Source organism: Leucoraja erinacea, chromosome 2 (assembly GCF_028641065.1).
Source record: "Leucoraja erinacea ecotype New England chromosome 2, Leri_hhj_1, whole genome shotgun sequence".
Lineage (NCBI taxonomy): Eukaryota > Metazoa > Chordata > Chondrichthyes > Rajiformes > Rajidae > Leucoraja > Leucoraja erinaceus.
The window spans coordinates 67171592-67192751 of NC_073378.1; positions in this window are offsets into that span (position 1 = coordinate 67171592).

Genomic DNA, 21160 nt, shown 5'->3' on the forward strand with positions numbered 1-21160 from the left:
TAATGATCCTCATTGTTGAGTTCAATTGGGTGTCCACATGGTGTGTGTGGGATGACCTGGACCAAACAGGGGCACAATATTCGGCTGAAGAAAATGCAAGGGCTAGTGCTGAAATGCGCAGTGTGGGGGCTGCTGCCCCCCACTTTGAGCCAGCAAGCTTACTGAGGAGATTGTTTCTGGACTTCACCTTAGCTGCTGTTCTTTTGAGATGTTCCTTGAATGATAGGGTCCTGTCAAGGGTCACTCTGAGGTAGGTTGGAGTGGGAGCATACTTCAGTTTGGTCCTGCTCAGATAGATGTTTGGTTCTCTTGTGGCTTCTGCATTATGGAGGTGGAACACACTGGAGACCGTTTTTTCTGGGCTTGGTTTTAGGCGCCAGATTTTGCAGTACTTGTCCAGTTTAGCAAGGTCTTCATTGAGCACCTGTTCCAATGTACCAAAATCTGGTGCTTGGAAGATCAAACAGATGTCATCTGCATAGATGAATTTGTGGGATTTGGTGGTGGGTAAGTCATTTGTGTAAAGGTTGAAGAGGGTTGGGGCTAAGACTGACCCTTGCGGTAGCCCATTCTTCTGCGTTCTCCATGCACTCTTGTTCTGACCAAAGTGACCTTATACAAATCACATACAGAGGGAGGGAGAGGGAGAGGCAGGGAGGGAGGGAGGGAGGGAGAGAAGGAGAGAGGGAAAGGGATAGAGAGAGAGAGAGAGCACTATATATATATGTGAACTGTATATAGAGGCCTCAGTAAGATGTCACTATCATTGATGCCTTTAAGTTAATAAATAACATTGTGCTTAACAAGTGGGGATTCCAATCAGAAACAAGAAGAGTGGTGACAGAAACACAGGATCAGAATGCAAACAGAGGGTGTTTGCAAGTGTGTGATGGTGTGTGAAGTTGTATTGTTTCAATGTGAGACTAAAACAAAATACTCAAACCAGACAACATGACTGATTTTATTTGACCACAGTTGTAAGGTTGATATTTTGATGCAGTGCAATTCACTGCCTTTCAGGCAAGATTTTAGATTGAGCCCTTAGCTGCTCTCGTAGGTGGAAATGAGAGATTTTTGAATAACATTATTCGCAGTGTTTGGCAAGCATTCATCTTTTAATTAAGATCACAGCATTGGATTATCTGGCCATATCACATTGTTTGTGTGAGATTGCTGTACAAATTAGCTGCCGTGGTTTCTTTAATGAAAAACATATTGGCTCTGAACTACAGTACATGAGAAGTGCTACGTATATGTATGTTTTTATTACTTTACATCCATCTTTTATAACGGTACATTCATTCGGCTGACAGGTGAATCATAAATTTTAGAAAATAGTTTGTAGCTAATGTAAAATCCTTCAACCAAGTTAACAGCAGTAAAATTACTGGAAATATTGGAAAATGAAATAAAAACAAACTGCTGGGAGTATTCAACATATCAGAGTGTTTGTGGAGAGTGAAGGAGTGTATACTGTTCAGGTAGTATTGGTCTATGTCCCAAAAATTAAATTATTTACCACTGTTACTGCCTGCTCTGCTGAATTCCAATTACAATCCTTATAATGGATTTCAGTATGGTGGACAGACCTACTATCGATGGTGGACAGACCTACCCTATGGTGGACAGACCTACCGACATTCAACGCCAGGCAGGGCTATGAACACCGCCTCCCTGGTCACTTCCAGGCCAGGTTGCCGCCACCATCGACACTTACCTTCACTTGATGTGAATGGCTATGCCATTGACTCCGCCAATCCTCGTCTCCTTCCCAGCCGCTAACAAGCTGGAGCCATCAACTCACCTGGATTCCAGGCCCAGATCCAGACTGAGAGTCCCTAGTGCTTTATGTCCTTTTGTGGATTAACCAGCATCTGCAGTTCTTTGTTTCTACTACTTATTCAATTACACTCTATTACTTGGTAATCACTTACTCAGTTATAGCAGACAATTGGAAATAATGGACACCCCCCCCCCCCCCCCCCCCCCCCCTCCCCTCCCCTGCCAAGTTCCTTTATAACAAGGATTTACAGTAATTGCAAAATAATTATAAATTGAAATGTACACCATAAAGCATGCAGGTGCTCAGCATTCCTGATGGATCAGATTGTTCAACAGTTGCCCTAGCTGCACCACCGCATTCTGCTTCAAGAAGCAGCTAAGACTATTATTGCTTTGGCAATTAACATTACCACCTTTAACTCTATTCTTGTGTACGGAAGTTTAATTGGAAAAAGCAAAAGTCACAACCCTGGCTGACAGCAAGTGCATTAGATGACTTACAAAATTATGATTTATTAATTAATTGCTCTGTGAATATTCCCCAAGCTGTGATAGTAATGCACAAGTTCCTTACTGGTCTGGAGACACAAGAGATTGCAGATACTAGAATCTTGAGAAAAAAGTGCTTGAGGATTTAATGGATCAGGCAGCATCTATGGAGGGTATGGACTGATGGCATTTTGGGTCAGGATGGAATCTGACTTGCTGAGTTCTTACACCACTGTTTTTTCCTTACGGGTATAATATTCTTCCGGTCACAGAAAAAATGACGATATTCACTTAAGTAATGGAGAGAAATCATTCAAACCAATGAATTAAGCATCAATGGGTTGATTCTTCACAATATAATTTCTGCTTTTCAATTTACCTATCTTTACCAACAAGTTCTCAGTCTTCTTCTTCTTCTTGCGTATAGTGTCCACAGCCTAAAGTTGTAGGTCAACTTGTTCTATTTGACTTTGTTTGTGCGTCGGGTTGACTGCATTAGTCGAAACAGGGCAGACCACATGAAGGTTGCAATCTCCCACCCCAGGTTCTCATTGGAGAAAATTTACAACTTCAAGTTCTGGGATCAATCTCTGAAGATCTGTCCTAGACCCCCTCCATGATATCACATAACCAATAGGAAGAATAAATGATTGAACACTTTATGGTCACTTGTACCAAGTCATAATGATATTCATTGCTTTCATACCCAAGGTATGCAATAGTCGCTACTTAAAGAGCGCTTACAAAGTTAAAGCCCTGTCCCATGGTACGAGTTCATTCTCTCGAGTTAAAAAAAAAATCAAACTCTTGGTAAGCACGGAGAATTAATGTAGCGGGTACGTCGGAGCTTGAGGACGTCTCCTAGTGCTAATGGCAGGTACTTAGGAAGACTCACCAACAGCAGGTAAGCACAGGAAGACTCGTGAAGATTTTTCAACATGATGAAAAATGTCTACGAGAGCCCCGAATACCGACAAGTGGCCATTATAGTAAATTTCTTAGTTTGAATCAGGGCAAACTCAGGAGAACTCTTGGAACAAACTCGTACAGTGGGGCAGGGCTTTCAGAAAGTATCCTGCACCAGGTCTACCTTTGTTCTTTTCCCCTCCCCCACGGTGGTTCCCCACACCAGGCCTCCATCATCCATTGTTTCTTCCCCCCCCCCCCCCCTCACAGCGGCTCCTCCACACCGGATCCTCCTGTTTCTTCCCCCGGCAGCAGCATCCTCGCTCCCAGGCAGTCTGTCCTCGTCCTCGTCAATCGGTTGGCACCCTCATCGACCGTCACACCAACCTCTCCATTATCGCTGCCAGGTCATCTCCGGAGGCCTTCGCGGCCACCCAGGAGGCATCGAGACCGCGGCACCTCGATAAAGAGCTCTGACTGCGTTCCTGGTCCGCAGATGCGGCTCGGCAGGAAGCCTTCCGAATGATTTATTATTCATGAAGCCTTAGGAATTTAGTACTACCTTAGAAGCAGAAATCATGCCTTGTCCTTACTGATAATGTATTTAAAACAGTTGCATAACATTACACTGTAATGGAGAATATCCTTTGCCAAACAACAGCTGGCTTGATGTGGTTACTTTTTTAAAAAAACTGTGATGCTTCCTGTCTCAAAATATTCTATTTTCAGTGTGTCTTCACTATATCATTCTAGGCTTTGTTAATTCCAGTTTAAGTTTAATTTTAAACATTGTCAAGGAATTAATAAAGTCACGAAGATTCTGTGATTATCTTACCCATTAACTGCATGAGAAATAAAATTATTGCTTGTTATGTTGTGTCCTCTGCAACAGACAATACCAAACTTAGATCATGTTGCCTGTTGTTTTAATTCTCTATCCCACTCCTGCTCTCTGTCCTTGGCCTCTTTTCCTGTTCCACAAAACCTAATGGCTGCGACACAGTGGTGCAACAGTAAAGTTGCTGCCTTACAGTGCTTTCAGTGCCAGAGTTCTGGGTTCTATCCTGACTACGGGTGCTGTCTGTACGGAGTTTGTACAATCTCCACATGACTGCATGGGTTTTCTCTGAGATCTTCAGGGATAAGCGGGCACAGACGTAGGCCCGGAACAGGAGCTGGTAGTCGACTCGGGCAGTATCCTCAATTGTCCACTGCCTAGATCCATGAATGACAAACTTGACCAGGCCCAGGAGCAAACCGGCAAGGGAATTCCCTCTTGTTGCCTCTTTAAGAAACTCCTTGAAAAGCATCACATCAACAAAGCTTTTGGATAACTGAGCTGATATATCTTCATGCCACACAATTTCATGCACCTGCCCATGTAACAGGTTATACATATGCTTCCTCCCACATTCCATAGATAGACAGGTATGTATGTTAGTTGGCTTAGTATAATGTACCAAATGTGTGCAGGACAGTGTTAATATGTGGGGATCGCTAGTCGGCACGGACTCGGTGAACCCATTGATAAAGACAGATTTGTGAATCCTCAGCTTTCCCACTCTAAAATAATCATTTTGGTGTTAGTGTGTTCAGGCTACAAGTGTCAAAACTTAAGCAAAGCTTGCATGACATGGAGGGAGAGTTGTTGGAAAAGCAATGGTGCCTTTGGGAGAATATGGTAAATTGGATGTTTCTAAGGTGAACATTAAAAACCTCACATCGAAAGAAAATGAAGGAAATTCTCATCCATAATTATCCCACAACCAGGATGGTTAATGAAATATAATGTTTATTATCAGAATGCTCATTATGGATCTATTAATCTGCAGATTACCTACAACATAATGCTTCATTATGTAAATGCCCTTAAATTTTCCGGTTGATGACAAACAAATTTGCCGTATTCCATAGTTGTGAGAGTTACTTTAAGAAATGGGAGTTTGTTATTTCTCTCTTGCAAGAGAAGTACAATCTACTGAACTTAAATGTCTTAAATTCCTTTTGATGGCAAACCTGTTTCCTTTCATTAATAAAAAACAGCTCTTCTATAACAAATGACACATGACAATGACAAATGACAACGCCAGAAAATGACACATTCATTCTGACAAAAACGTTTACCTTTTTGAATGTGCACTTTCCCTGAACCTCGTTCTTTTTGGGTGGAATGCCATAGTGGCTCCAACATGGCTGGAGTCATGCTCATCAGGATACTGTGAAACTTTATCGCTGACTAACTGCAGACTGATGAATCTTGGCTTCTGCAGGTAAAGTCTGAACCAATTAACAGTGGCACCTGCACAGGGAATTGGATCTCAGATCCCCATTGTACCAGTTCTTTTCTGAAAGCTGGTTGGAAGGAAGCTAAAAGCAGAGGTTGCTGATTCGGCAAATGCATCTACAGATTCATTGTTGCTGTTGGCAATGTGGGTGATGAGAACAGTGGAAATTATGGGAATTATGTCACGGGACAAAATGTATAATAAACGTTGGTGTATCTATTTAACTGTTATGTCAGATGGTCTTTGTTTAATAACATCCCATCAGTTCCATCATCTTTCTCACCTCCCTGAGCTCTTCAACCCTATGTCCCTCTATTCCACAAACCTACTGCTCCCAGAAATTTCCTTTCTGAAATAAAGATCACATGGTTCCAGGCTCTTATATACACATTTTTTTTGTGGTTATGTGTAACCTGTTATATGGCCAGGTGCATGAAACTGTGTGGTATGAAGATATATCAGCCCAGTTATCCAAAAGCTTTGTTGATGTGATGCTTTTCAAGGAGTTTCTTAAAGAGGGAACAAGAGGGAATTTCCTTGCCGGTTTGCTCCTGGGCCTGGCCAAGTTGGTCATTCATGGATCGAGGCAGTGGACAATTGAGGATACTGCCCGAATCAACTACTAGCTCCTCTTCCGGGCCTACGTCTGTGCCCGCGTATCCCTGAAGAGGGAACATGCAGTATCCATGGGGATTCTGGAGGCCTTCCGTGAACACTGATCACCTCGGGGGGACAAATGCATCGTGGATAAGGTGATAATGTTGTAATTTGATGATTAATTAATTAATGTTTGCAAGTTGCTGGGTAGTTTTGATCTTCCCAGTATTTTGTAACTGTGATTATTTGAAAATATTTTTTTGTTTAGGGAAAAAATTATGTTTTGAAAGGAAATGTAATATGAATGCCTGAAGTATAAGAAATAAAGTGGATGAGCTTGAGGCTCAGTTAGAAATTGGCAAGTATGAAGTTGTGGGAATTACAGAGACATGGCTGCAAGAGGGCCAGGGCTGGGTCCTGAATATCCAAGGGTATACCTCCTATTGAAAAGACAGACAGGTGGGCAGAGCGGGTGGGGTAGCTCTGATGGTGAGGAATGATATTCAGTCCTTTGCAAGGGGTGACATTGAAACAGGTGATGTAGAGTCAGTATGGATAGAACTAAGGAATTGTAACGGTAAAAAGACCCGAATGGGAGTTGTCTACAGGCCCCCAAACAGTAGCCTGCACATAGGGTGCAAGTTGAATCAGGAGTTAAAATTGGTATGTAGCAAAGGTAATGTTGTGGTTGTTATGGGAGATTTCAACATTCAAGTAGACTGGGAAAATCAGGTTGGTACTGTACCCCAAGAAAGGGACTTTGTAGTGCCTTTGTGATGGAATCTTAGAGCAGCTTGTATAGGAGCCTACCAGGGAGAAGGCAATCCTAGATTTAGTGTTATGTAATGAACCGGATTTGATAAAGGAACTTGAGTTAATGAGCCATGAGGAGGTAGTGACCATAATATGGTCAGGTTTAATCTACAATTGGAGAGGGAGAAGGGTAAATCGGAGGTGTCAGTGTTATAGTTGAATAAAGGGGACTATGGGGCCATGAGAGAGGAGCTGGCCAAAGTTGACTGGAAAGATACCCTAGCAGGGATGACAGTGGAACAACAATGGCAGGTATTTCTAGGAATAATACAGTAGGTGCAGGATCAGTTCATTCCGAGGAGGAAGAAAGATTCCAAGGGGAGTAAGTGGCAACTGTGGCTGACAAGGGTCGTCAGGGACAGTATAAAAATAAAAGAGAAGAAGTACAACGTAACCCAGATGAGCAGGAAGTAAGAGGATTGGGTAATGTTTAAGAGCAACAGAAGATAACTAAAAAGATAATACGGGGAGAAAAGATGAGGTATGAAGGTAAGTTAGCCAAGAATATAAAGGAGGATAGTAAAAATTTAATTAGGTATGTGAAGAGGAAAAAATGAGTTAAGACCAAAGTTGGACCTTTGAAGACCGAAAAAGGTTAATTTATTATGGGGAACAAGGAAATGGCAGATGAGTTGCACAGGTACTTTTGATCCGTCTTTACTAAGGAGGAGTCAAACAATCTTCCTGATATAGTAGTGGCCAAAGGATCTGGGGTGATGGAGGAACTGCAGGAAATTCACATTAGGCATTAAATGGTGTTCGGTAGACTTATGGGACTGAAGGCTGATAAATCCCCAGGGCCTGATGGTCTGCATCCCAGGGTACTTAAATAAGTGGCTCAAGAAATTGTGGATGCATTGGTGATAATTTTCCAATGTTCTATGGACTCAGGATCAGTTCCTGTGGATTAGAGGGTAGCTAATGTTATCCCATATTTTAAGAAAGGCGGGAGAGGGAGAACCAGGAATTCGAGACCAGTTAGCCTGACATTGGTGATGAGGAAGATTCAATTATAAAAGATTAAATAGACGCACATTTGGATGCAGTAAAAGGATGGATTTACGAAGGGGAAATCATGCTTGACTAATCTTCTGGAAATTTTTGAGGATGTTACTGAGAAAATTGACAAGGGAGGGCCAGTGGAGGTAGTGTACCTGGACTTTCAGAAAGCATTTGATAAGGTCCTACATAGGAGATTAGTGGGCAAAATTAGGGCACATGGTATTGGGGGTAGAGTGCTGACATGGATAGAAAATTGGTTGGCAGACAGGAAATAAAGAGTAGGGATTAACGGTCCCTTTCAGAATGGCAGGCAGTGACTAGAGGGGTACCGCAAGGCTCGGTGCTGGGACCGCAGCTATTTACAATATACACCAATGATTTGGATGAAAGGATTCAAAGTAACATTATATAATTTGCAGATGACACAATGCTGGGTGGCAGTGTGAACTGTGAGGAGGACGCTATGAGAATGCACGGTGACTTGGAAAGGTTGGGGGAGTAGGCAGATGCATGGCGGATGAAGTTTAATGAGGACAAATGTGAGCTTATCCACATTGGTATCAAAAACAGGAAGGCAGATTACTATCTAAATGAAATGAAATGAAATGAAATGATTCAATTTATTGTCATTGTCAGTGTACAGTACAGAGACAACGAAATGCATTTTTAGCATCTCCCTTGAAAGGGAGACACAGGGCGTCGCGGTGTGCCCGTGCCTGCCGCCGTACATTCCATTACAGGCAAAGGTGGGTGAAGTGTCTTGCCCAAGGACACAACGACAGTATGCACTCCAAGCGGGATTTGAACCGGCTACCTTCCGGTCGCCAGCCGAACTCTTAGCCCATTGTGCTATCTAAATGGAGTCAAGTTGGGAAAAGGGGAAGTACAATGGGATCTGGTGGTCCTTGTTCATCAATCAATGAAAGTAAGCATGTGAGGTGCTACACCTTGGCAGGACAAATCAAAATAGGACGTACATGGTAAATGGTAGGGAATTGAAGAATACAGTTGAACAGAGGGATCTGGGTATAACCGTGCATAGTTCCTTGAAGGTGGAATCTCATATAGATAGGGTAGTAAAGAAAGCTTTTGGTATGCTAGCCTTTATAAATCAGAGCATTGAGTATAGAAGTGGGATGAAATGAAATGAAATGAAATGAAATGAAATGAAATGAAATGAAATGAAATGAAATGAAATGAAATGAAATGAAATGATTCAATTTATTGTCATTGTCAGTGTACAGTACAGAGACAACGAAATGCATTTTTAGCATCTCCCTTGAAAGGGAGACACAGGGCGTCGCGGTGTGCCCGCGCCTGCCGCCGTAATTACATTCCATTACACACAGGCAAAGGTGGGTGAAGTGTCTTGCCCAAGGACACAACGACAGTATGCACTCCAAGCGGGATTTGAACCGGCTACCTTCCGGTCGCCAGCCGAACTCTTAGCCCATTGTGCTATCTGTCTTGGGCGGACCTGATAGAGGTCTTTAAAATGATGAGAGGGATAGACAGAGTTGATGTGGACAAGCTTTTCCCTTTGAGAATAGGGAAGATTCAAACAAGAGGACATGACTTCAGAATTAAGGGACAGAAGTTTAGGGGTAATATGAGGGGGAACTTCGTTACTCAGAGAGTTGTAGCGGTGTGGAATGAGCTTCCAGTGAAGTGGTGGAGGCAGGTTCATTGGTATCATTTAAAAATAAATTGGATAGGCATATGGATGAGAAGGGAATGGAGGGTTATGATATGAGTGCAGGCAGGTGGGACTAAGGGGAAAAAAAATTTGTTCGGCACGGACTTGTAGGGCCGAGATGGCCTGTTTCCGTGCTGTAATTGTTATATGGTTATATGGTTATAAGGTACAGCAGGCAGTGAAGAAAGCGAATGACATATTGGCCTTTATAACAAGAGGAGTCGAGTATAGGAGCAATGAGGTCCTTCTGCAATTGTACAGGGCCCTAGTGAGACCAAACCTGGAGTATTGTGCGCAGTTTTGGTCCCCTAATTTGTGGAAGGACATTCTTGCTATTGAGGGAGTGCAGCGTAGGTTTTCAAGGTTAATTCCCGGGATGGTGGGAATGTCAAATGCTGAGAGAATGGAGCGGCTGGTCTTGTACACTCTGGAGTTTAGAAGGATGAAAGGATATCTTATTGAAACATAAGATTGTTAAGGGTTTGGACACGCTAGGGGCAGGAAACATGTTCCAGATGTTGGTGGAGTCCAGAACCAGGGGCCACAGTTTAAGATTAAGGGTTAAGCCATTTAGAATGGAGACGAGGAAACACTTTTTCTCACAGAGAGTGAGTCTTGGGAATTCTCTACCTCAGAGGGCGGTGGAGACCGGATCTCGGAATACTTTCAAGAGAGAGCTAGATATGGCTCTTAAAGATAGCGGATTCAGGAAATATGGGGAGAAGGCAGGAACGGGGCACTGATTGGGGATGATCAGCCATAATCACATTGAATGGCGGTGCTGGCTCGAAGGGCCAAATAGCCTACTCCTGCACCTATTGTCAATTGTCTATTGTCTATTGACTCTTTCTCAAGTAATGCTCCATTTGTATTCCTCAAAGATTGATGTAATTCAATCCCAGTCAGCATATAGATGTTCGAAGTGGAAGCGCATTATGCATTGCGCTTTGCAGTTCTTCATGCTACATTATTTGTGAATGAATCAGCGAATCCTTTTAAGATAGTCAAACTAGTCGAACATTTAAAAATATATTAATTAGTCGAATATTCTTATTTTCCTCCTCAGCTCCACAAATATTTCCTTTCAAAGAGAGTCTGGTGCCAGGAGAACAGCCTCCTCTTGAACATCAAAAAAACGAAGGAGCTGATCATAGACTTTATGAGGGCACATCATCCGAGGACGTACACTCCATTGAGTATAAATGGGGATCCTGTGGATAGGGTGAACTGTTTTAAATATCTGGTAGTCCACATCTCTGAGGATATGACATGGTCATCACACGCCTCAGCACTGGTGAGTAAGGCAAGGCAGCGCCTTTACCACCTCAGGCAATTGAGGAAATTCAGAGTGTCTCCGAGGATCCTATAGTGCTTCTACGCAGCGGCGGTGGAAAGCATCTTGTCTGGGAACATTACCATCTGGTTCGGGAATTGCTCTGCCAACGACAAGAAGGCTTTGCAGAGAGTAGTGCGTTCGGCCGAACGCACTATGGGAACTTCACTCACCCCCCTGCAGGAACTATACAACAGGAGGTGCAACTCCAGAGCAAACAAAATCATGAGAGACCTCTTCCACCCCTGTAACGGACTGTTCCAGCCGCTACGGTCAAGCAAACGCCTCCGTTGCCATGCAGTGAGAACGGAGAGGTTGAGAAGGAGTTTCTTCCCAGAGGTAATTCGGACTGTAAACGCCATTCTCACCAGGGACTAACTCTACAGAACGTTTTTTTCCTTCTATTATTTATTATGTAAAAGAATATGTGTGTTATGATTGTGTTTATAATTTGTTTGGTTGTTTTGTTGTTTGTCTTTTGCACAAAGGTCCGCGAGCATTGCCACTTTAATTTCACTGCACATCTCGTATGTGTATGTGACAAATATACTTGACTTGACTTGACTTGACTTGAGTCTGATTTTTTTTTAAATGATCTTATTTCCAATTTTTGATGTGTTATTATTGATTGACCAGAACGTTATCCTATGAAATAGTTTGTCATGAGAATGAGAGATCATAAATGGAGAAGGGGTATATTAAACTTCATATTGCCAATGGAATCCAAAATCTTGGAAGCTAAAATAAAGCTTGCAAATACTGGGGAATCTGAAATCATCTGTGATTTACTCAAGAATCCAGTATCTACAGTTCCTTGTGTCTCCTTGATATATGATCAATTGTTTAAGGCGTTTGTCATTGATAAATCTCCAAATGTTAAAACCCCAATGGTATCACAACCTCATATGTTGTTCACATTTTGGATACATTAAAACATATACACTTAATGTGCGGTTGTCAACAAGCTAATTAACTTAATCTGTGGAGAGAAGGAACTGCAGATGCAGGTTTATCAAGGAAAGCCACAACATGCTGGAGTAATTCAGCATGTCAGGCAGTGCTACCTGGCCTGCTGAGTTTCTCCATCATTTTCTGTCTAACACTTCATCCTGACCTTGTGTATGCCTTTTTAACATAGTAATTAACCCATTATCTGTTAATGACTGCCTTAAGTTATAAGTTAAATAATTAAGTTATCGAATGTTCCTTTTCATTTATTTGTTGCACTTCTTTTTACACAGTTGTTAAATGTACTTACATTAACAGTCTCCATTACTTTGAGACTGTTAATGTAAGTACATTTAAGAACTGTGTAAAAAGAAGTGCAACAAATAAATGAAAAGGAAAATTCGATAACTTAATTATTTTAAATGGTGGCTGTTCCTTCGATGTTACCTGTTCAGAAATGTGTTTCTTTACTCATGTGGGAAAAGCAGGAACAGTTCACAGAATAAAGATATCAGACAAAGCTTTGTTCATCATAAATTACATAACATCAAACTTTCATTTGAAAGTGATTCTCTATTTCTAGTGCAGGAGCTGCAGGGCAAACCTGACACCAATGCCATCTACCGCACCACTTTGTGTTATTTCATCTTTAAATGTTAACTATTGCAAAAACTTACAAATCTTAAGTGATAAGACTCCTTACACTTTATGTGATGTATGTCATACAAAGGCGTTGCATTAATATGATGTGTTAATATGACGTTAATTCATTATTTAACATATCTGTTGTATTTCCCAGTCTCCTCTACATTAAGTTTATCTTTGACACAATTCCATTCTCCAATTCATCACTTCGCTTTTTGCTGCCCTCAACCCCGTACTACCTCTAAATTGTTTTGATGGTTTACATAGCTCCTCTTGTTCCTTTACTTGTGTTGCCATGAAAGCAAGCTGCACTCGCTGCACCATGTATGTGTGATAAATTGCTGTTGTTGCACTAACACCATTCTGAGCTCCCTTAATATCTGCAGGAGCACAGGAAGCTGACATATGGAGGATCTGGACCTGCCAAGCTGACATAATTTACCTTTACATTATTTGTAGTTACGAGGTGCAGCTGGGATACAGAACCTTTTGTTTTGCGGCAATTCAATGTTTCATACAGTTGTGTCCTATATGTCACTATTGTAAAACAAAATCATTCTTTTCAATATACTACAATGTTAATTTTTGTGCTATTTTATAATACGATATATATATAAGCAGGAGTAACACTACCAGAGACAAATGAACAAGATGTATTTCAATTATCTGCCATATACTGTTCTTAACATGAATAGGTCTATGAAGAAGATGATTTATGAATGCAAAAGCATCTAACCAGCTTCAATGCAATACATTTAATGTTATATAGAGGCATCTCAATCTACAGCTATGGCCATACCGTAGTCAAGATAGGTTAGGTTCAATAGCAGCTTGTGTACATCTAAGCTTGGATATGAGGTTCTTAATAGCACCCTACTATAAATACTCCCTTTCCGCCTTGAGTAATCAAGGGGTATATATAGACTTCCAACAGTCAGGGGGAGTGTTGCGTTTCCTCAAGGTGGCTTCAAGCATAAGTATGAATCTTTTCATCTGTCCAACTAGTAATCTCATTTAATGACAAGAGTATGCAGTATCCGTTTTGGGAGTCTCATGTTTAACATCAAAGAATGTCACCTGCCCAATGTAACTAACCAAGTGCAACTAGGATCTTGGTGCTGGAGATATTGGCCTGGGAGACATGATCTGCTTATCTTTCCAAGGCACTTGAAGAATTTTTCAAATATAGCACTGATAGTATAATCCCAGTGTCTTGACATGCCTGCTGCAGGTCAAGTACTAGAATCGCATAAAAATGTAGAAAACTGTCCAGTGGATATGAGAGGTCTGAAGTCTTGGTCTTCGGACACTCAACTGAGCAAAGCCACGTTGAATGTGGTGCAAGGGTGGGGAGGTCAGTGGAGAATCTTTGTTATCCAGATATTGAGTGCAAGACCTATTGTTTTGTATGTTTCAGTGAGCAATTAACAATAGCTGGGAACTTAATCTCCCTGTCTGTGCAAAATTTAAGCATCATCTCCAGACTGAAACTCAACAACTTACATTTAATAGTTAATAAGAACTCCTCTCCTACAGGATGTCTCTTTAGGTGAGGTGTAAAATTGTGTCAAAATAGATTGAGACAACTCAATGAGATGCAAGCGTTCAACTACCAGTATCTTGATCCCCCCTGAATTTATTTGCATCAGCATTTCTGCCTGTGCTTTCAATGGCATGACTCTAATCTCCAGAATTTCCATATTTAACAAAGACTCATACAAAATGGAAAAGGCACTTTGGCCTGACTTGTCTATGCTGTTTAAGATGTCTGATCTATGCTATTTCCACCTGCCAGCATTTGGCCCTCATATCCTTCTAAACCTCTCCTATCTATGTAACTGTCCAAATGTCTTTTAAATGTTTTTATAGTACCTGCCTCAACAATTTCCTCTGTGTAGATTAGTGGGTCATGCTGAACATGCATTTGTAGTTACGCCCACTATCTTGCATTTGGTTAGTGTTAAAGTGAACTCGCAAGTGAGAAGTTGTATTGCTGGTTCCTAATAAACTCTATATAACCTGACATGGTGTGAGGCAACTGTTATTATAAGGGCCACAAATAGACACTCTGGTAGCTTCTCCCATATACCCACTACCCTCTGTATGTTGCCAAAGAACATTCTCTCAGAAGAGAGAAACAAAATGTTTATTTTTTGCTCATTGATGAAATGTAGGCAGTTATGGGAAAGACAACAGTTTTTACCTTCCTTTATGCCTGCAAGGTATTACTTGATCATATTATCTCTCTATGTGAGGGTACCCCATGTAAGGAACTTCTCTGCTTACACCTTGATGTTTTAGCCACCTTCAAACATGTAACCATATCTATTATTATACTAAAGTCTCATCGACCACTTACTGTCTACGTTGTTAATAGATTTTAGAAAAAACACTACCCAATATCGCTATGATTTTGGCTTTCTTACTCACAGTCCTCCTCCGCTGGAGGGGGGAGTGGGAGGGGGGCAGGAGTATAAAGCCCCGGATGTCGGATGTGAGTCAGTCACTCTGGAAGATCGTGAGTGAGAGGCCACAACTGTGACTCTAAGATGTGAGTCAACTGAACTGTGAGTCAACTGAACTGTGAGTCTAATGAACTGTGAGTCTACTGAGTTGAGAGTCTACTGAACTGTGAGTCTACAATGTGCTTGTAATAAATGAATGTTAGCCCCCACTGTGCTTGCAATGAATGATGATTGGTTAGCCCTTAATGTGCCTGCAATAAATTATTTGTTACCCAGCAATTTGGTTGCAATAAATGATCATTGGTTTGCCCTTAATGTGATTGAAATAAATGATATGTTACCCCACAATGTGGTTGCAATAAATGATGATTGGTGTGCCCTTAATTTGGTTGCAATTATAGATTTGTTACCCCACAATGCGGTTGCAATTAATGTTGATTGGTTAGCCCTTAATGTGCTTGCGATAAATGATTTGTTACCGCGCAATGTTGGTGCAATAAATGATGATTGATGATAATTAGCCCTTAATGTGCTTGAAATAAATGATTTGTTACCCCGCAATGCATTGCAATAAATGATGATTGGTTAGCCCTTAATGTGCTTGCAATAAAAGATTGGTTAGCCCCCACTGTGCTTGCAAGGAAGAAATGTTTTATTAGCCCATTATGTGTGCAATAGATGCTTTGTTAGCACCCATTGTGTTTGCGAGGAAGAAATGCTTTATTATCCCCCACTGTCTTTGCAAGGTATAAACGCTTTGTTTGCCCCCACTATGTTTGGAAGGAATAAATGCTTTGTTAGACCCCACTGTGTTTGGAAGGAATAAATGATTTGTAAGCCCCTACTGTCTTTGGAAGGAAGAAATGCTTTGTGAGCCACCACTGTGTTTAGTCCCAATGTCCCATCAAGACAAATAGAATATAGGAGCAAAGAGGTCCTTCTGCAGTTGTACAGAGTCCTAGTAAGCCCACACGTGGAGTATTGTGTGCAGTTTTGGTCCCCTAATTTGAGGAAGGACATTTGTGCTATTGAGGGAGTGCAGCGTAGGTTTACAAGGTTAATTCCCTGGATGGCGGGACTGTCATATGCTCAGAGAATGGAGCAGCTGGGCTTGTACACTCTGGAGTTTAGAAGGATGAGAGGGTATCTCATTGAAACATATAAGATTGTTCAGGGTTTGGACATGCTAGAGGCAGGAAACATGTTCCCGATGTTGTGGGAGACCAGAACCAGGGGCCACAGTTTATGACAAAGGAGCACGCCATTTAGAACGGAGACGAGGAAACACTTTTTCTCACAGACAGTGGTGAGCCTGTGGAATTCTCTAGATACTTTCAAGAGAAAGCTAGATAGGACTCTTAAAATAGCGGAGTCAGGTGATATGGGGAGAAGGCAGGAACGGGGCACTGATTGGGGATGATCAGCCATGATCACTTTGAATGATGGTGCTGGCTCGAAAGTCCAAATGGCCTACTGCTACAGCTATTGTCAATTGTCCCGCTCATTCCGTAAGTTCCGCTTAATGGGGAGGTCGTGCTGATTGCATAGTTTCCGCTGAGTGCAGAGGTCACGCTAACTTTGAGAAAGCATTTGATAAGGTCCCACATAGGAGATTAATGGGAAAAATTGGGGCACATGGTATTGGGGGTAGAGTGCGGACATGAATCGAGAAGTGGTTGGCAGACAGGAAACAAAGAGTAGGGATTAACGGGTCCCTTTCAGAATGGCAGGCAGTGACTAGTGGGGTACCGCAACACTCCGTGCTGGGACCACAGCTATTTACAATATACATTAATGATTTGGATGAAGGGATTCAAAGTAACATTAGCAAATTTGCAGATGGCATGAAGTTGGGTGGCAGTGTGAACTGTGAGGAAAATGCTATGAGAATGCAGGGTGACTTGGACAATCAATCAATCAATCAATCAATCAATCAATCAATCAATCAATCAATCAACCTTTATTGTCATCTTGCAAGCAACAAGTACAGTGCAAAATGAAAAGACGTTTCCCAGTGAATAGCGGAGCCTCGCACATGAAATTTAAAACACTTCTCACATAATAACACTAAAAAAAACAATCCAGCCCCTGATGGAACAGAATAAATAGTTAAAATCAGGTAAAAAAAACACAATGTTAAAATACAGTAAACCAATCATAAAAAAATGTCCGGGGCCGCTGATTTAAGTGGCCAGTGGCCAGTTATTAAAGTGTCCGTGCCAGCCGCAGAGTCAAGTCAAGTGACTGTGAGTGCAGAGTGACTGTTTAGCAGCCTCACAGCCTGTGGTAGGAAGCTGTTTAGCAGCCTCGTAGTCCGGGCTTTGATGCTTCGATATCTCTTGCCTGATGGCAAGAGATCCAGGTGTATGTGGAGGGGGTGCAGTTTGTCCTTGGCAATTCTCTGTGCTTTCTTCAGACAGCGGCTCTGGAACAGTTCTTGTACCGAGGGTAGGGAGACGCCAATAATCCTCTCTGCTCCCCTCACTACCCTCTGCAGAGCCTTCCTGTCCGAGCAGTTGCAGGTGCAGTACCACGTATTGATGCAGTACGTGAGTACAGACTCCACCGTGCCCCTGTAGAAAGTCCTGAGGATGTTGGTGGGGAGTGAGGCCTGTTTTAGTTTCCTCAGGAAGTGCAGTCGCTGATGGGCCCGTTTGACGGTCCCAGTGGTGTTCCTGGACCAGGTGAGGTTGTCCGTTATCTGCACACCGAGGAACTTTATGCTCTCCACTCTCTCCACTGCAGTGCCACTAATGTTGAGCGGTGTATGCTCTGGCTGCGCCCTCCTGAAGTCGACAACCATCTCCTTAGTTTTGTCGACATTCAATTCCAGGTTATTTTTGCCGCACCAGTCCACCAGTTGTTCTACTTCCTCCCTGTACCTTGTTTCGTCATCTCCACTGATGAGTCCCACCACTGTAGTGTCGTCCGCGAACAAGTTGGGGGAGTGGGCAGATACATGGCAGATGAAGTTTAATGCGGATAAATGTGAGGTTATCCACTTTGGTAACAAAAACAGGAAGGCAGATTACTATCGAAATGGCGTCAAGTTGGGAAAAGGGGAAGTACAACGGGATCTGGGGATCCTTGTACATCAGTCTATGAAAGTAAGCATGCAGGTACAGCAGGCAGTGAAGAAAGCAAATATCATGTTGGCCTTTATAACAAGAGGAGTCGAGTATAGGAGCAAAGAGGTCCTTCTGCAGTTGTACAGTGCCCCAGTGAGACCACACCTGGAGCATTGTGTGCTGTTTTGGTTCCCTAATTTGAGGAAGGACATTCTTGCTATTGAGGGAATGCAGCGAAGGTTTACAAGGTTAATTCCCGGGATGGCGGAATGTCATATGCTGAGAGAATTGTGTAGCTGGGCTTGTACACTATGGAGTTTAGAAGGATGAGTGGGGATCTCATTGAAACATATAAGATTGTTAAGGTTTTGGACACGCTGAAGTCAGGAACATGTTCCCGATGTTGGGGGAATCCAGAACCAGGAGCCACAGTGTAAGAATAAGTAGTAAGCCATTTAGAACAGAGACAAGGAAACACTTTTTCTCACAGAGAGTGGTGAGTCTGTGGAATTCTCTGGATGCTTTCAAGAGACAGTTAGATAGGGCTCTTGAAAATAGGGGAGTCAGGGGATATGGGGAAAAGGCAGGAATGGGGTACTTATTGGGGATGATCATCCATGATCACATTGAATGGCGGTGCTGGCTTGCAGGGCCAAATGGCCTGCTCTTGCGCCTATTGTCTATTGTCTATTTATTGCGTAGGTTCCGCTTCGTGGAGAGGTCACCCTGATTGATTACGTAAATTCTGCTGAATCCGAGGTCGCGCTAATTGCGGAAGTGCCTCTCACTGCGGAAGTCACACACTGTGGAAAGGCCACACTCAGCCATGTGAGTAGATTCAAGATTGTTCCACTGTCATATATAAGGTGTGTGTGTGTGTGTGTGTGTGTGTGTGTGTGTGTGTGTGTGTGTGTGTGTGTGTGTGTGTGTGTGTGTGTGTGTGTGTGTGTGTGTGTGTGTGTGTGTGTGTGTGTGTGTGTGTGTGTGTGTGTGTGTGTGTGTGTGTGTGTGTGTGGAGGTGTATGTGTGTGTGTGTGCGTGTGTGTGTGTGTGTGTGTGTGGTTGGCCCTGCACCCACTGTGCTTGACTTGACTAGACTTGATTTGAATTGAAATGGAATGGATTGGATTGTTGGCCCTGAACTCACTGTGCTTGACTTGACCTAGCTTGACTTGACATAACTTGACTTGACTTGAACAGGAATGGAATGATTTGGATTGTTGGTCCAGCACTCACTGTGGTGACATGACTTGACTTGACTTGACATGAAATGTCATGGAATGGATTGGATTGTTGGCCCTGTACTCACCGTGCTTTAATTCACTTGACTTGACTTGACCTGACTTGAAATGGATTGGAATCGATTGGATTGAATTGTTGCCCCTGCATCCACTGTGCTTGACTTGACCTGACTTAATTTGACTTGAAATTGAATGGAATGATTGGATTGTTGCCCCGCTCTCCCTGTGCTTGCCATCACTTCACTTCACTTGAAATGGAATTGAATTGATTAGATTGTTGGCCCTACACTCACTGTGCTTGGCTTGACGACTAGAAATTGAATGGAATGGATTAGAATGTTGGCCCTGCACGCACTGTGCTTGACGTGACTTGACTTGACTTGGAAGGGATGGATTTGATTGTTGGCCCTGTACTCACCGTGTTTGACTTGACTTGAAATTGAATGAATGGATTGGATTGTTGGCCCTGCACTCACTGTGCTTGACTTGGCTTGACTTGAAATGAAATGGAATGGAATAGATTGGATTGTTGGCCCATCACTCACTCTGCTTGACTTGATTTGACTTGACTTGAAATGGAATGGATTGGATTGGATTGGATTTTTGGCCCTGCACTAACTGTGCTTGACTTTACTTGACTTTACTTAATTTGAAATGGAATGGAATGGATCGGTTTATTGGCCCTGCACTCACTGTGCTTGACTTGGCTTGACTTGACTTGACTTGACATGGAATGGAGTGGAATGGAATGGATATTTGGCCCTGCACTCACTGTGCTTGACTTGACTTGGCTTGACTTGAAATGGAATGGATTGGATTGGATTGTTGGTCCTGCACTCACTGTGCTTGACTTGATTTGACTTGGAATGGAATGGATTGGATTGTTGGCCCTGCACTTACTGTGGTTGAATTGAAATGGAATGGATTAGAGTGTTGGCCCTGCTCTCACTGTGCTTGACTTGAATTGGAATGTATTGAATTGTTGGTCCTGCACTCACTGTGTTTAATTTGAAATGGAATGGATTGGATTGTTGGCCCTGCACTCTTCTTGATCCAAAGTTTCTGCTCACTACGGAAGTCCCGCTCACTCCGGAAGTCCCGCTCACTCCGGAAGTCCGGCTCACTCCAGAAGTCCCACTCAGTGGAGAGGCTGCAATCAGCCACATGAGTAGATTCAAGCGAGTTGTACTGTTGTATATATGTTGTGTGTGTGTGTGAGTCAGTGTGTGTGAGATGGAGGATGGCTGTGAGTGTGCTGTGAGTGTGCGTGTGTGAGATGGAGGGTGTCTGTGTATGTGGCTTTAAGTGTGTGTGAGTGAAGGAGTTTGTGTATGTGTGTGAGTGTGTGATGGAGGATGTTTGTGTGTGTGTGAGCCAACCAGCCATAAGTCAGCTGCCAGCCCACCTTTGGCCTACCAGAAACCACTCATTTCTTCCCACGACCCCTACCAGTCCCTTTTGCCCAAAATGCCCGTATTACCCGAGGAGTAATACGGCCAAAAGACCCATGCCAGACCAGTAAAAGTCCAGAAAAAGTGCCTTTCACTTTCATTTCACTCTGATTTTCTTTTAAAGAGTCCCATCAGCACACCAGGCCTGTTCTAGCCCTGGAGGAGTCCCCCTGTAAGTATTAAACCTTAACCCAGTAATTTTCTCCATCCCTTCATTGGCACCCTGTGAGATCCACTCCAGGTTAGACTTTCCTCCTTCATTGCTTTGATCTGCAGAAAAAGATGAAAAATGTCTAAAATTAATTCTCCACCCTCTCCCCCTTCTCTCTCACAGTCTCTCACCAATTTTGGGCAGAATTTCTGGTAATTTCTGAGCTGCCAGCCCACCAGCCCCGAGTGACTGAGCTGCCAGCCCCCAAGGCCTGAGTGACTGAGCTGC